Source organism: Adiantum capillus-veneris, chromosome 1, assembly GCF_014529385.1.
Source record: "Adiantum capillus-veneris isolate H3 chromosome 1, ASM1452938v2, whole genome shotgun sequence".
Classification (NCBI taxonomy): domain Eukaryota; kingdom Viridiplantae; phylum Streptophyta; class Polypodiopsida; order Polypodiales; family Pteridaceae; genus Adiantum; species Adiantum capillus-veneris.
In genome coordinates this window covers 10324229-10336913 of record NC_140931.1, presented here as the reverse complement: position 1 = coordinate 10336913, position 12685 = coordinate 10324229, and positions in this window count along the sequence as shown.

Below are 12685 nucleotides of genomic sequence, written 5' to 3'. Positions count from 1 at the left end.
AAGTCCGCTTTTAAATTCGGCCACCGGCCACCGGCCATTGACTTCCAACCACCGGCCATCGGCCATTGACTACCGGCCACCAGCCAACCGACCGGTTGTTTTCCGACCACTTTCCGGCCTCCGTCCGGCCATAATATTCCGGCGAAAAAGAATATTCCGGTGGAATATTCTTGTCCATGAAAATTTTGGTTTCCAATGAGTGATTTTCCTTCACGCACGATGGCTTCTCCTCATAATGGGGGCCTTACAAATGTGCGCTTTTACCACAGAAAATTACAAGGGTAAATCAGGCTCCATACTTAACATGTGTGTGTGTGACTTTCTCTCTCATGCCCTACAAGCAAGGCTCACCCCCTCCTATGTAGGGATTGTTAAAGACTTTTGGGACACACACAAAGCATCCAATTCCCCCAATGTTTGACCTTTGGACACAACCTTTGAATTTTGGAACCTTAGCATTTTTTGGAAGTCTTAATGGGCTGAACCTTAGGGTATTTTAAGCCCATTGTTGCACATGGCGCTTTTACAGATGGTCCCCCCTTTGGATCCCTACTGTGGCCGGTCTGCTAGCTTAACCAATATTCTATCTTTTTCTCTCCCCTGGCACTTCCCCATATTAAATGATAAGTTTAACATGAGAAAATCATTTAGGCGAATTAGATATTGATTATTATGACATTACCTCTCTCTTGAAATCATAGTCGTCCTTGACTATGGGGTAGAGAAGATAAATCATATTCATTGATTTACTCAAAGCTTATGTTTCGTCTCAATTAAAGAAATGGGATGATTACCTACATATTATACAATTTGCCTATAACAATGCCACTCACTCTGCTATAGGTAAATCTCTGTTTGAAATTGTATATGGTCATTCTCTTCCTATTCTTGGTTCATATCTTTCTAATGATGTGCTGCTATTGATAGATTCACTGTCAATTCTGATGTCATTTATGATGTAAGTGTTCATTCTGCTATCAAGCATTCATAGGAACTTTACACTAAACGTGTAAATAAAAATCACAAGGCACATGAGTTTAAGGCAGGTGATTATGTTATGCCTCATATTGAAAAATGAAGGATTAAAAGTGTTGACACGAATTTTTTGCTTGCTCCACATGTCATAAAATCTAATATCTAACCAACCCAAATGATTTTCTCATATTAAATTGATCATTTAATGTGGGAGAATAAACAGGAACAAGGGTTAGAATATATACATGTGCTTAAAGATCTATCTCAACACATAAAGGGGTCCAAATGAGAGATGGTATGTCAAAGAGCAAGGCTAGCCAATGGAGCTTAAAAGACCTTAGGGTTAGCTTCATTAAAGACCTCCAAAGGTTAGTGTCAAAAGTCCTTTGACCTTAGGTAAGCTAGAGCTTGAGGTGGGAACCCCACCAAGCTTGAGGTGCTTGTCGTGCTTGTTGACTAAGGTTCTTGAGGTGCTTGTCGTGCTTGATGACTAAGGTGCTTGTCATGCTTGCTGACTAAGATGCTTGAGGTGTTTGTCATGCTTGCCGACTAGGGAGCTTGAGGTGCTTGTGGGAACACTACCCAAGCTTGAGGTGCTTTGTAATGCTTGTTGACTAAGGTGCTTGAGGGTAAGGTGTTCAAAAAGTCAAATCCAATTCCTACTCAAGAGGGACAAAGCCCTAAAGCTAGGGGGATGAGAGAGAACACACACACACACACACAAGAAAAGCCCAAGCCTCAAGAGGCAGCAAGGACACATGTCAAGCCCCTACCCATGTTGCCCTCATGGTGTGCCTAAAGCCTATTGGTTGGCCTCCCAAGGGGTCCAATGATAAATTAATTAATTTAATTGATTTTTTTTTCATTTAACAAGTCCTCTCTCTCAAAGGGAAAAGGGGGACACTTGTCCCAAGGCTACGCTTGTTGCTTTGATATGCCTCTTGCATGTGATTGGCTAGGCCAGGAAGGGTCCAATGAGCTTCAAGAATGAGCTACAAGGGGGGGGGGGGGGGGGGGGGGGGTCAACAAAGCAAGAAGAGGGGCTTCTTGGGGGGTATACTCTCCCACACACACACTCACACCGACCCTCATTGTGTCAAGTGCAAAGTGCAAGAGCTCCATCTCCTTCTCCAAGCTAGTAGAGAAGTTGAGAGCCTACACCAACACTCTTGGCTATTGAAAACAAATCCATCCAAGAGACATGCTTCAATGCTTAAGCTTGCCATCTTCTCCATCTTCATTACCATGCTATTATGTATGTTAGCAAAGAAGAGTGATGATAACTGAGGAACTATTTCTTTCTCTTATGGAATGTTTCTTCTTCCTCTTTCCTACCCTCATTCCCCGCTAGCTCTCTCCACCTTCGAAGGTATTTGAGGCCTTGGGACTGAGGCTTGGGGTAATTAATTCTTTTTGCAAAGTTTATGTTATGCTCGTGATGCATGAATCTTTCCATCTTCATTGCATCACCTAGGTCACAAGGAACACAAAGATTGTATTGTACCAAGTCTTTCTTGATGGGAGAATCTAGAATACAAATTCCTATTGGAGGGGGGACTGCCAGATCCACATAAATCCAGTCCTCAATTGTTGTCATGTTCTCTAAACTCTCTCTCTCTTGTAAAAGTATTGTTCATGCCAAGTTAACTAAGTAATATGTTTATGTTGCTACCATCAATTGAGTTCACCCTCTATGCTCACAAAGTAATCTCATAAAAATCCTTTCTCTAATTTTTCTAATTCCGCTACTCTCAAAGTTCATAGGCCATTTCCATGACATTGGTATCAGAGCATTTGGTTTCTCTTTTCTTGCTTAAGAAGAGAGGTTAAGTAGCCTGATTTTGTTAATTATACTAGGGTTAGTGGGACTGGGATCTACTATCGATTTTGTTGAGCCCACTATGTGGGATATGGTGCACACCTCGGGAGCTTTGGTCTTAATAATGGGTCTTTTTAGACTTGCCTACGGCTTTACCATTATTGAGCCATAAGAAATCCTAAAGGAGCTATCCCTCGGCAGTTCTGCAATATTAGACTCACTCCACTACTCTCTATAATTAACCAATTTCAGCCGTGGGTGTAGATACTTAAGTGCTAATTTTCAAAGGCTAAGAGGAGTAGCAACTAAGGTTTTGAATTGCCAAATAAAACACTAATTAAACACTCAAATTTTTTTAACATGGCTAACAATAACCAAAAGAGTAGAATGAACATTGATAACTTTGATTTTGCACATGAAGGTACTAATGATGATGCCCCCATGTTTGTCAATTATCTTGTTACTAGGTTGCAGCAAGCTATGGGTAACCCTACTTTGCAAGCCGAAGTTACTCAAAAACTTTGCGCTTATGGGATTTCCCTTCCTCTCCAAGAGGAGAGAGAGCTTAGGAGGCCTCTTGAAGAGACCCCCAAAAGAATACTCTCTCCCATACAAGAGGAGGAATCCAAAGAGCAAGAAAGTAATGAATCTTTAAGTTCCTTTGAAGATGTGGCTCCACAAAGACAGCGGTCTTAACGATCGCCAACTCCTCCCAAGAGGAAACGATCAACCCATTGTCCTTCTCCTCATCACTCCGAAGGGGAAGAGAGGAAACAAAGGAAGAAAAGGGCAAGAAAGAGGTCACCCTCTTCTCCTTCTTCTTCACCTTCCTCCTCTTCCGACAAAAGCTATGGCTATTCTCCTAGAGAATACAAGAGGGGAGGACATGCAAATCATACCCTACATGACGAACGTCACAAAAGCTCAAGAATTTCAAAGAGAGAGGAAAGAGTATATCTTTTCTCACCTATGTTGGCACCTTTGCTGCTACTGACAAAGTATCGGCCTTCCTCCAGCAATTTGATGCGGCCTTTGGAGACAAGAGCTTCACGGAGCCCTCCAAGCTATGTCATGTAGCTATACACTTCCAAAAATTGGCTCGTCAATAGTGGGCTAGTCTTCGTGTAAAAACGACGAAGCCCAAAGACATGGAAAAATCTACGAGTTTCCATCATGAAGCAATTCCTTGCAAGCAATGCAAAGAAAAAAGTGCTCACCGAATGGCGCAGTTTGAAAATTCTCTCTCATGAGTCTATCCACAAATATGTAGACAAGTTTTGGGATTTACATCTCAAGGCTATTGTCTTCCAAAGATAGACTTCACCGAGCAAAAGCAACAATTCTGTGGGGGATAACCTGAAGAGATAGCCGAGTACGTCAACTCTCAACAGCTTGGTTCTATCACCGAAGTAATCCACCACACCAGGGTTGCTTCGCTCATCAATTTCCAACAAGGGGCTAGATGGAATGTCAAGTCCATGGAAAAAAAGACAAAAGTTATGCAAAGGGGAAAACCAATGCCCAAAATTCTTCTCGAGAAAATTCTAACAACAACAACAACAATCGGTCCAAGGAGAAGGGAGTTTACAAAGGTAAAAACAAACTCTCTCCTAGAGAGCTTGAATCTTTTTGCAAGGAACATAAATGTTTTAAGTGTGGGGAGCAAGGACATGGCTATCATTCTTGCCCCAAGAAAAATGCCCGCAATGAGACTTCTAGAGCTTCCACCATCGAAGCTCCAAAAGAGGATGCTCATTGCAAAGGATCACCTCTCTCCTGTGATTGGCCACCAAGTCGGGCATTCAAGCTTTCAAGATGGGAGATACTGTAAAGGATGACACGTCTTTCAAGGGACAACAAACCTCCGTTACTCCCTTGATTGGGAAGTTGAGGCTTCATGCCCAAAGCTATGTCAACAAAGAAGACTTTTTCATCTCTCCTCTCCAACATGAGGATGCTATCCTAGGGGAACCATGGTTCAACCGCATGGCTCCCAACATGAAGTGCCTTGAATGGAGAATCTACTTCACCTACAGGGGGCAGAGCATGTATATGGATGCTAGTGAGTTTGGTCATATTATACCACTTGTAGATCCTCCTGCTTTGGATCAATCAATGAAGAGCTCAATTTTTGCGTACATGATTTTTGTCAAAGAGTCTCTAAAAGGTCCCAATGTTTCATCAAACTTAAATTGTAGGAATCAAGAAGAGTTAGACTTGTCTAATTTTCTAAAAGGATTCCAAGATGTGTTCATCAATGATATCCCTGAGGTAAGTAGCTACAAGGCTCTACCTACTTCTGTAGGACTGACCTTCAAAGTGGCTATCATCAAATAAGGATAATGGATGAAGATATCCTAAAGATCGCGTTTCGCACAACATTGGTTTTTATGAATATCTAGTCATGCCTTGTGGCTTGACTAATGGACCAGCCACATTCAATCAATTAATGGAGAAAATTTTTAGACCCTACCGCAAATTCACTGGAGTGTTCTTTGATGATATCATTATCTTCTCCAAGTCATTGGAGGAACACAAGCAACATCTCCAAGGAATTTTTAAGCACTAAGGGAGAACAAGCTTTTTCTCAATCAAAAGAAAAGCGAATTTTTCTTTCAAGAGATTCAATACTTAGGTCATATTATCTCTCAAGATGGTATCCGAATGGATCCATCAAAATTGGAGGTAATAAAAGCATGGTCTAATCCAAAGAATCTGCATGAGCTAATAAGCTTTATTAATATGTGTGCATACGATAGACGCTTCATAGCAAGATTCTCTCAAATAGCAGGACCATTACATGACTTAACAAAGAAGAACGTTAAGTATTCATGGACTGCTAAGGAGAAAAATGCTTTTAAAAAGCTCAAAGAGAAGCTTACCTCCCAACCATTTCCTTATGCTTCCGGATCTCTCAAAGCCATTTGAGGTCCAATGTGATGCTTGTGGTGATTGCCTTGGAGCAGTCTTGCTTCAAGAAGGGCATGCCATAGCATATGAGAGGGGAAGGCTCAATACGGATGAACGGGTCTTGGGCATTTATGAGAAAGAGTTTTGAGCTATTCTACATGCCCTGGACACATAGAAGCACTATCTATTGGGGACTCCATCTATTTTATGAACCGACCACCAAAGTCTCAAATACTTCATGACACAAACCAACCTTTTTGACAAACAAATGAGGTGGGCAAATTTTCTTTCACAATTTAATTTTCACATGTCTCACATTGCTGGTAAGCATAGTCAAGTGGCCTTTGCACTTTCAAGATGACCAAAAGTTAATGCAGTGTATATAGAAACTCACAGTGATCTATCTTCTATGATAGATGAGTATACTATTGACCCTGACTTTAGAGACATAATGTCAGTCCCTTCTTTGGGGAAGAAAGAGGAACCATTCACCTTGCAGGATGGTTATCTTCTCCATGGCAATAGGCTATGTGCTACCCACTCCCTTCGTGAGAGAAAGTCATGTATGAATCCCATGCTCCTCCCTATGCCGGGCATAGAAGCATTCAACCTACTCTCCAAGGAGTAGAAACGTACTTCTATTGGTCTACCATGAAAGTGGACATTCAAGAGTATCTTTCAAAATGTGTAGTATGCCAAAAGACCAAGTATGATAGAGGGAAGCAACCTGGATTACTCCAGCCATTGCCTATCCCAAATTCACTATGGGAGAGTTTATCCATGGATTTGATCTTTGGATTACCCAAGTCTATCCATGGGAATACAGGAATATGGACAATAGTCGATAGGTTTAGCAAGCAAGCACACTTTATTCCTGTCAAAAAGACTATTAAGGCACATCAAATGGAAGCTCTCTTCATATCACAGATTTTCAAACACCATGGATTGCCAACATCCATCCTCTCAAATAGAGATCCTAGAATGACCAGTAATTTTTGGAAAGGTCTCTTTGAAAATCTCAAAACAAGATTGAATTTCTCTTCGGCCTATCACCCACAAACGGATGGCCAAAGTGAGATATCCAATCTTACGATAGTTTATCTACTAAAGACTTATGTTACCGAAGTTGATCAACGCTCACACTGGGAAAAGTACTTACCTCTTGTAGAGTATGCGTACAAATAATAATGTCCATACTTCTACGGAAAAATCACCTTTCGAAATCATTGAGAGAAGACTTAAAAGTCTCTTGCTACTCAAAGTACATGGGAAGATCTTCGCTGCAGATGAGTATAAACGTGACCTACAAGAATCTTTCCAAAAGATTAAGGAGGCTATATCCATCTCTCAACAAAGGCAAAAAGCTGCTGATAAGCACAGAAGGACCTTAACATTTAAAGAAAATGATTGGGTCTTACTTATGTTTCCCAAGGCTCGATCGAGGCAAACGACGGGCAAAAATCCTACGGGCCATCAAAAGTATTATGCTAAATTAGCAAAAAGATATTGTGGTCCTTTTCAAATCTTGAAGCCAATTAATGATATGGCTTATCAACTCAAGTTTCCCAACCATTGGCTCATACACAATGCTTTTCATGTGAGCCTACTTAAGCCCTACAAAGGAGAGCCACCAAGTGAACCAATTATTGAAGACCCTCCCAAAATTGAAGACCAAGAAGAGGTGATGCAACCCGAAGCTATCCTTCGGCATGAAAACAAGGTACTACGACATGGTAAGATTATCCAACGGTATCTTATTAAGTTCAAAAATTATCCTTTTGAAGATGCTAGATGGATGCAAGGAATACAGCTTAAGGATAGTATGAATCTTGTCAATGCTTACAATGCTACATTAGAGTAAGCAAATGTACAAATTTCTTTCAAATGATCCACGTTTTTGTCTTATAAGGCTAATTCTCTTTTTCTTGTGCACAAATTTAAGTAGTATGCATACTTCGAATCATGTTTGTGATGACGACGTCTCTCAAACCCCAAGTAGAATTTGTCACTATACTTGGGAGAATGAAAGGGAATAAACAGCAGACATGCTTGCACGTAGCTATGTCTCCCAAGAACGAAATGGATTAGTCGTCCATCTTGGAATGATTTCCTAGGGTAAAAAGGGATCCTCTACCCGCTTAGAAACATTGACTAATGATTAAGGCTTTATCTCTTCTACCTCATAGTCAAGGACGACTATGATTTCAAGAGAGAGGTAATGTCATAAAGTCTAATATCTAACCAACCCAAATTATTTTCTTATATTAAATTGATCATTTAATGTGGGAGAATAAATGAGAACAAGGGTTAGAATATAGACATGTGCTTACAGACCTATCTCAATACGGGGCCAATGGTAAAGGGTTCCAAATGAGAGATTGTATGTCAAAGAGAAAGGCTAGACAATGGATCTTAAAAGACCTTAGGGTTAGCTTCATTAAAGACCTCCAAAGGTTAGTGTCAAAATTCCTTTGACCTTAGGTACGCTAGAGCTGAGCTTGAGGTGGGAACCTGGCCCAAGCTTGAGGTGCTTGTCGTACTTGCTGACTAAGGTGCTTGTCGTGCTTGCTCACTAAGATTCTTGGTCATACTTGCCAGCTAGGGAGCTTGAGGTGCTTGTGGGAACACTACCCAAGCTTGAGGTGCTTTGTCATGCTTGTTGAACTAAGGTGCTTGAGGGTAAGGTGTTCAAAAAGTCAAATCCAATCCCTACTCAAGTGGGGCCGAGCCCTAAAGCTAGGGGGATGAGAGAAAACATACACACAACAAGGAAATCCCAAGCCTCAAGAGGCAACAAGGACACATGTCAAGCCCCTACCCATGTCGCCCTCATGGTGTTCCTAAAGCCTATTGGTTGGCCTCCCAAGGGGTCTAATGATAAATTAGTTAATTTAATCAATCTTTTTTGAATTTATCAAGTCCTCTCTCTCAAAGGGGAAAGGGGTACACTTGTCCCAAGGCTAGTCTTGTTGCTTGATATGCCTCTTGCATGTGATTGGCTAGGCCTGGAATGGTCCAATGAGCTTCAAGCATGGGCTACAAGGGCGGGTCAACCAAAGCAAGAAGGGGGCCTGCTTGGAGGGTATACTCTCTCACACACACCCTCATTGTGTGAAGTGCAAAGTGCAAGAGCTCCATCTCCTTCCCCAAGCTAGTAGAGTTGATAGTCTACACCAACACTCTTGGCTATGGAATGCAAATCCAACCAAGAGCCATGTTTCAATGCTGAAGCTTTCCATCTTCATTACTATGCTATTATGTACGCTAGCAAGAAGAGTGATGATACGTGAGGAACTATTTATTTCTCCTATGCAATGTTTCTTGTTCCTCTTCCCTACCCTCATTCCCTGCTAGCTCTCTCCATCTTCGAAGGTGGTTGAGGCCTTGGGACTAAGGCTTGGGATAGTTAATGCTTTTTGCAAAGTTTATGTTATGCTCGTGATGCATGAAGCTTTCATCTTCATTGCATCACATAGGTCACAAGGAACACAAAGATTGTATTGTACCAAGTCTCTCTTGATGAGAGAATCTAGAATACAAATTCCTACTGGAGTGGGGACCAGCTCCACATAAATCCGATCCTCAACTGTTGTCATGTTCTCTAAACTCTCTCTCTCTCTTGCAAAAGTACTGTTCATGCCAAGTTAACTAAGTACTATGTTTATGCTGCTACCATCAATTGAGTTCACCCTCTATGCTCACAAAGTAATCTCACAAAACTGATTTCTCTAATTTTCCTAATTTTGATACTCTTAAAGTTCATAGGCCATTTCCATTACACCACAATTTTATGGTCCTTTCAATATTTTTACTGTTATTAATGATGTTTCATTTTGTCTTGAGTTACCATCATACTAGCACATTCACAATGCCTTCCACATTAGTCTTTTATGACCTTTCCAAGGACCCCTACTTACACACCATATTTTATGAGGATCCTCCTTTGCGTGTAAACCAAGAAGAACAACTCATTCCCGCACACATACGTGATCATGAGGCCACCACTCGACCACCACGACATGCACTTAATTTTTAAGGGCTACCCTAGAGAAGATGCCAAATGGATGCCTCACATTTTTTGTCAAAATTTTCTAGATCTTCTCAACACTTTCTATCACTCATGGTCTAGTTGATTCTCTACTGAGCAAGTGAGGATAGTTACTATCCTTGGTGGGAGGGATGTTACAATAGTGGGAACACTTCTACTGTATGTGATTATCATACAATTGGGATAGCTGGCATGTAATGGTTGATTTACGATGGTTTCTATCTTTGGTGGAGGGATGTTATGATAGTGAAAACCCTTCTATTGAATGTGGTTGGCACTACAATTGGGATAGCTAGTGTGTAATGGTTGATTACTATCTTTATATTTCACTAATAAGTAAGTTGATGTTATTTAGATTGGAACTCTAGAAATGAGGAGAAGGAATTGGCAATAAAACCAATTATGCCTCTTGGACATTTACTTTAGCAGATGTGTTGTGTGTGTGTGTGTGTGTGTGTGTGTGTGTGTGTGTGCGCGCGCGCGCGCGTGCGTGTGTGTGTACATGGAAAGGGACAGATGATGAGAGGTATAATGGGTGTGTAGTGTGTATGTGTGTTGAAAGATTGAGATTTTTGGTACTCGTTCTTTGGGATCTCCCGAGGAGTCCTTCATAACTTGTTTATGCTCAAAATCCACTCTCCAAATTAATTGCATGCAAAATCGAGGAAATCAAATGTATCCCTCCCAAAAAAAGCATATACTTGTACCCTCCTCAACCAGATGCATATGTTTCCCCCAATCCAAAGATACATCACCATGTTGCATCTCAATGGTGATCAATATTCCTCGAGGGGTTCACTATATAGAGATACAGTATAGGACATGTGTTCAAGAGGTATTTGTAAAACCCCGTATTTTACATTTTCCTATGTATATAGGGACCCCTTTTGTACCACCTTTCTTGATAAAAAAGACCCCTTAAACAAAATTCACTGTTCCAATTTAAGATACCTGTATGTATGTCTGTTTTCTATAGATTTATAAGAGAAAAAACCCTTATATTGAACTCACGTGATATTGTACATATTTTTGAGTGACCCCCTGGGGCAATACTTGTCTCTACTTTCTGTTGTCGGGTGTGGCAGTGGAATCCTTTTCCTTTTAAGTTTGTGAATTCACAATGACATATATCATTTCAATAGTAAATTTTTTTCATATTTGAATTTTTAGAATAAGTCTCCAAATAGCTTCATAACACACAAAGTGCTTGGTCAATAGGTAGCTCTTTTTTTATCAATGATCTAACATATTCTTGTTGGAATTAGTGTTGCAAGGATGCACACACTCCTTGAAAAAGATAAAGAAACTCAAGGCACGTATATTGCGTAGTACACAAATAAGATATCCCTAGAGTGATGGGTGTATATACGATGCATATAGGTGAACCCTCTTAGTGAGAGAAAAAGTGTATGGATGAACTTAAGTGTGCTCACACACATCCTTGGAGTGATGCGATGAACAAGAGCTGGCAAATAGTCCTTAGGAAATTCCCATGCCCTAAGGACATGATCAATCCACAAAGGGAATCAAGCCCAAGATTTATGAAAACATTCAAACTTCTCATGAGGAAATGCCTTTGTGAACAGATGTGCAAGGTTGTCCTATGTTGGCACTTAAGCGAAGATGATCACTCCTGCTAATAGTCTTTCCTTGACATAGTGATAATGCACTTCAATGTGCTTTGTGCAAGCCTGAAAAATTGGGTTCCTTGCAACCACCAATATTTTATGACTATTACTGTAGATGATGTTGGCAGTGTCTTATCCAACACCCAAATCAACCAAAAAAATTATCGCTTTTGTCAAGGCTATCTACCTGAGTTTCTCCCTAAGCTCTTTTTGAGAGCTGTTCACGTGCATAAAGTGCCAATATATTGATCCAATTTTTCACACTTTATCTTCATAAAGAATCAAATGCATTTCAGCCCAAACAAATCCTTTTTGTAGTGTGTTCTTGTCAGGTCGGAATAACATTAGTCCAGATATCGAGGGGCTATGTCCTGAATTGTAAGGATACAACTATTTATACCAATGTGTAGGTGTGGAGTCTATTTAATAGGATTTTCTTAAACATGATATATAAGCATTCTATTGTATGAAGCTATATACCAGTAGCTCTCCTGTTGTCTCATGTCTGTGTGATGTGTTTTTGGTCTTTTGTACATTTTTCTGTGTGTGATGTTGTCAAGTTATGTCATTGAGGCCGTGACATTATACCCAAGTAACAATGGCGACCACAATGGGATTTGAGCCCACGATTAACCATGAATCGATAAGACCTACAAAGGCGTGTCCTTGGCACTGATGACTGTAAAACAATAGCTAGTATGTTTAGGCGGACAAGATCCCATGGTCCCCCATCCTCCATTTCTATCTCACCAAGGCAAAGAGGACATTAGTGGAAGTAATCCCACATAAAAGGAGATGCCACTCCAGTAGAATTGGAAGACCCATTGAGGGGAACAAGTTTTTGAAGAGGAAACGGTGGAAGTTATAGATACATCAACACAAGTTATCTCTATAGAATTGGTTTGCCTTACAAAACCTCACCGGGGTCGGAATCAACTCCCAATTTTCTACAAATAGTCCCTTCTTGCCCAGAACGCACGTATATTGTGGAGCGTGTGGGTGAGTCTAAACCCCTACTTCCTACCTTGGTTGGATTGAGTCTTGGAGGGGGTGTTGCCAAAACAAGACGAGCCATACCCTATGTAACTCCGGGTCTTGGTCCTACATCCATCAAGCCATCAATTTTGGATCCACTCACCCCAACGAGGTCACCTAGTGGGCCTTCGGGACTCTCATCTAGAATCCCTATCATCACAATATCACCTGTTCTGATTGGACTAACAATTCCAAGAATTTTTGGCATGGTAGGATCGAATGGCAAGCACCATGGGACTCAAATACAAAATATTTGCGAGGAAATCGGAT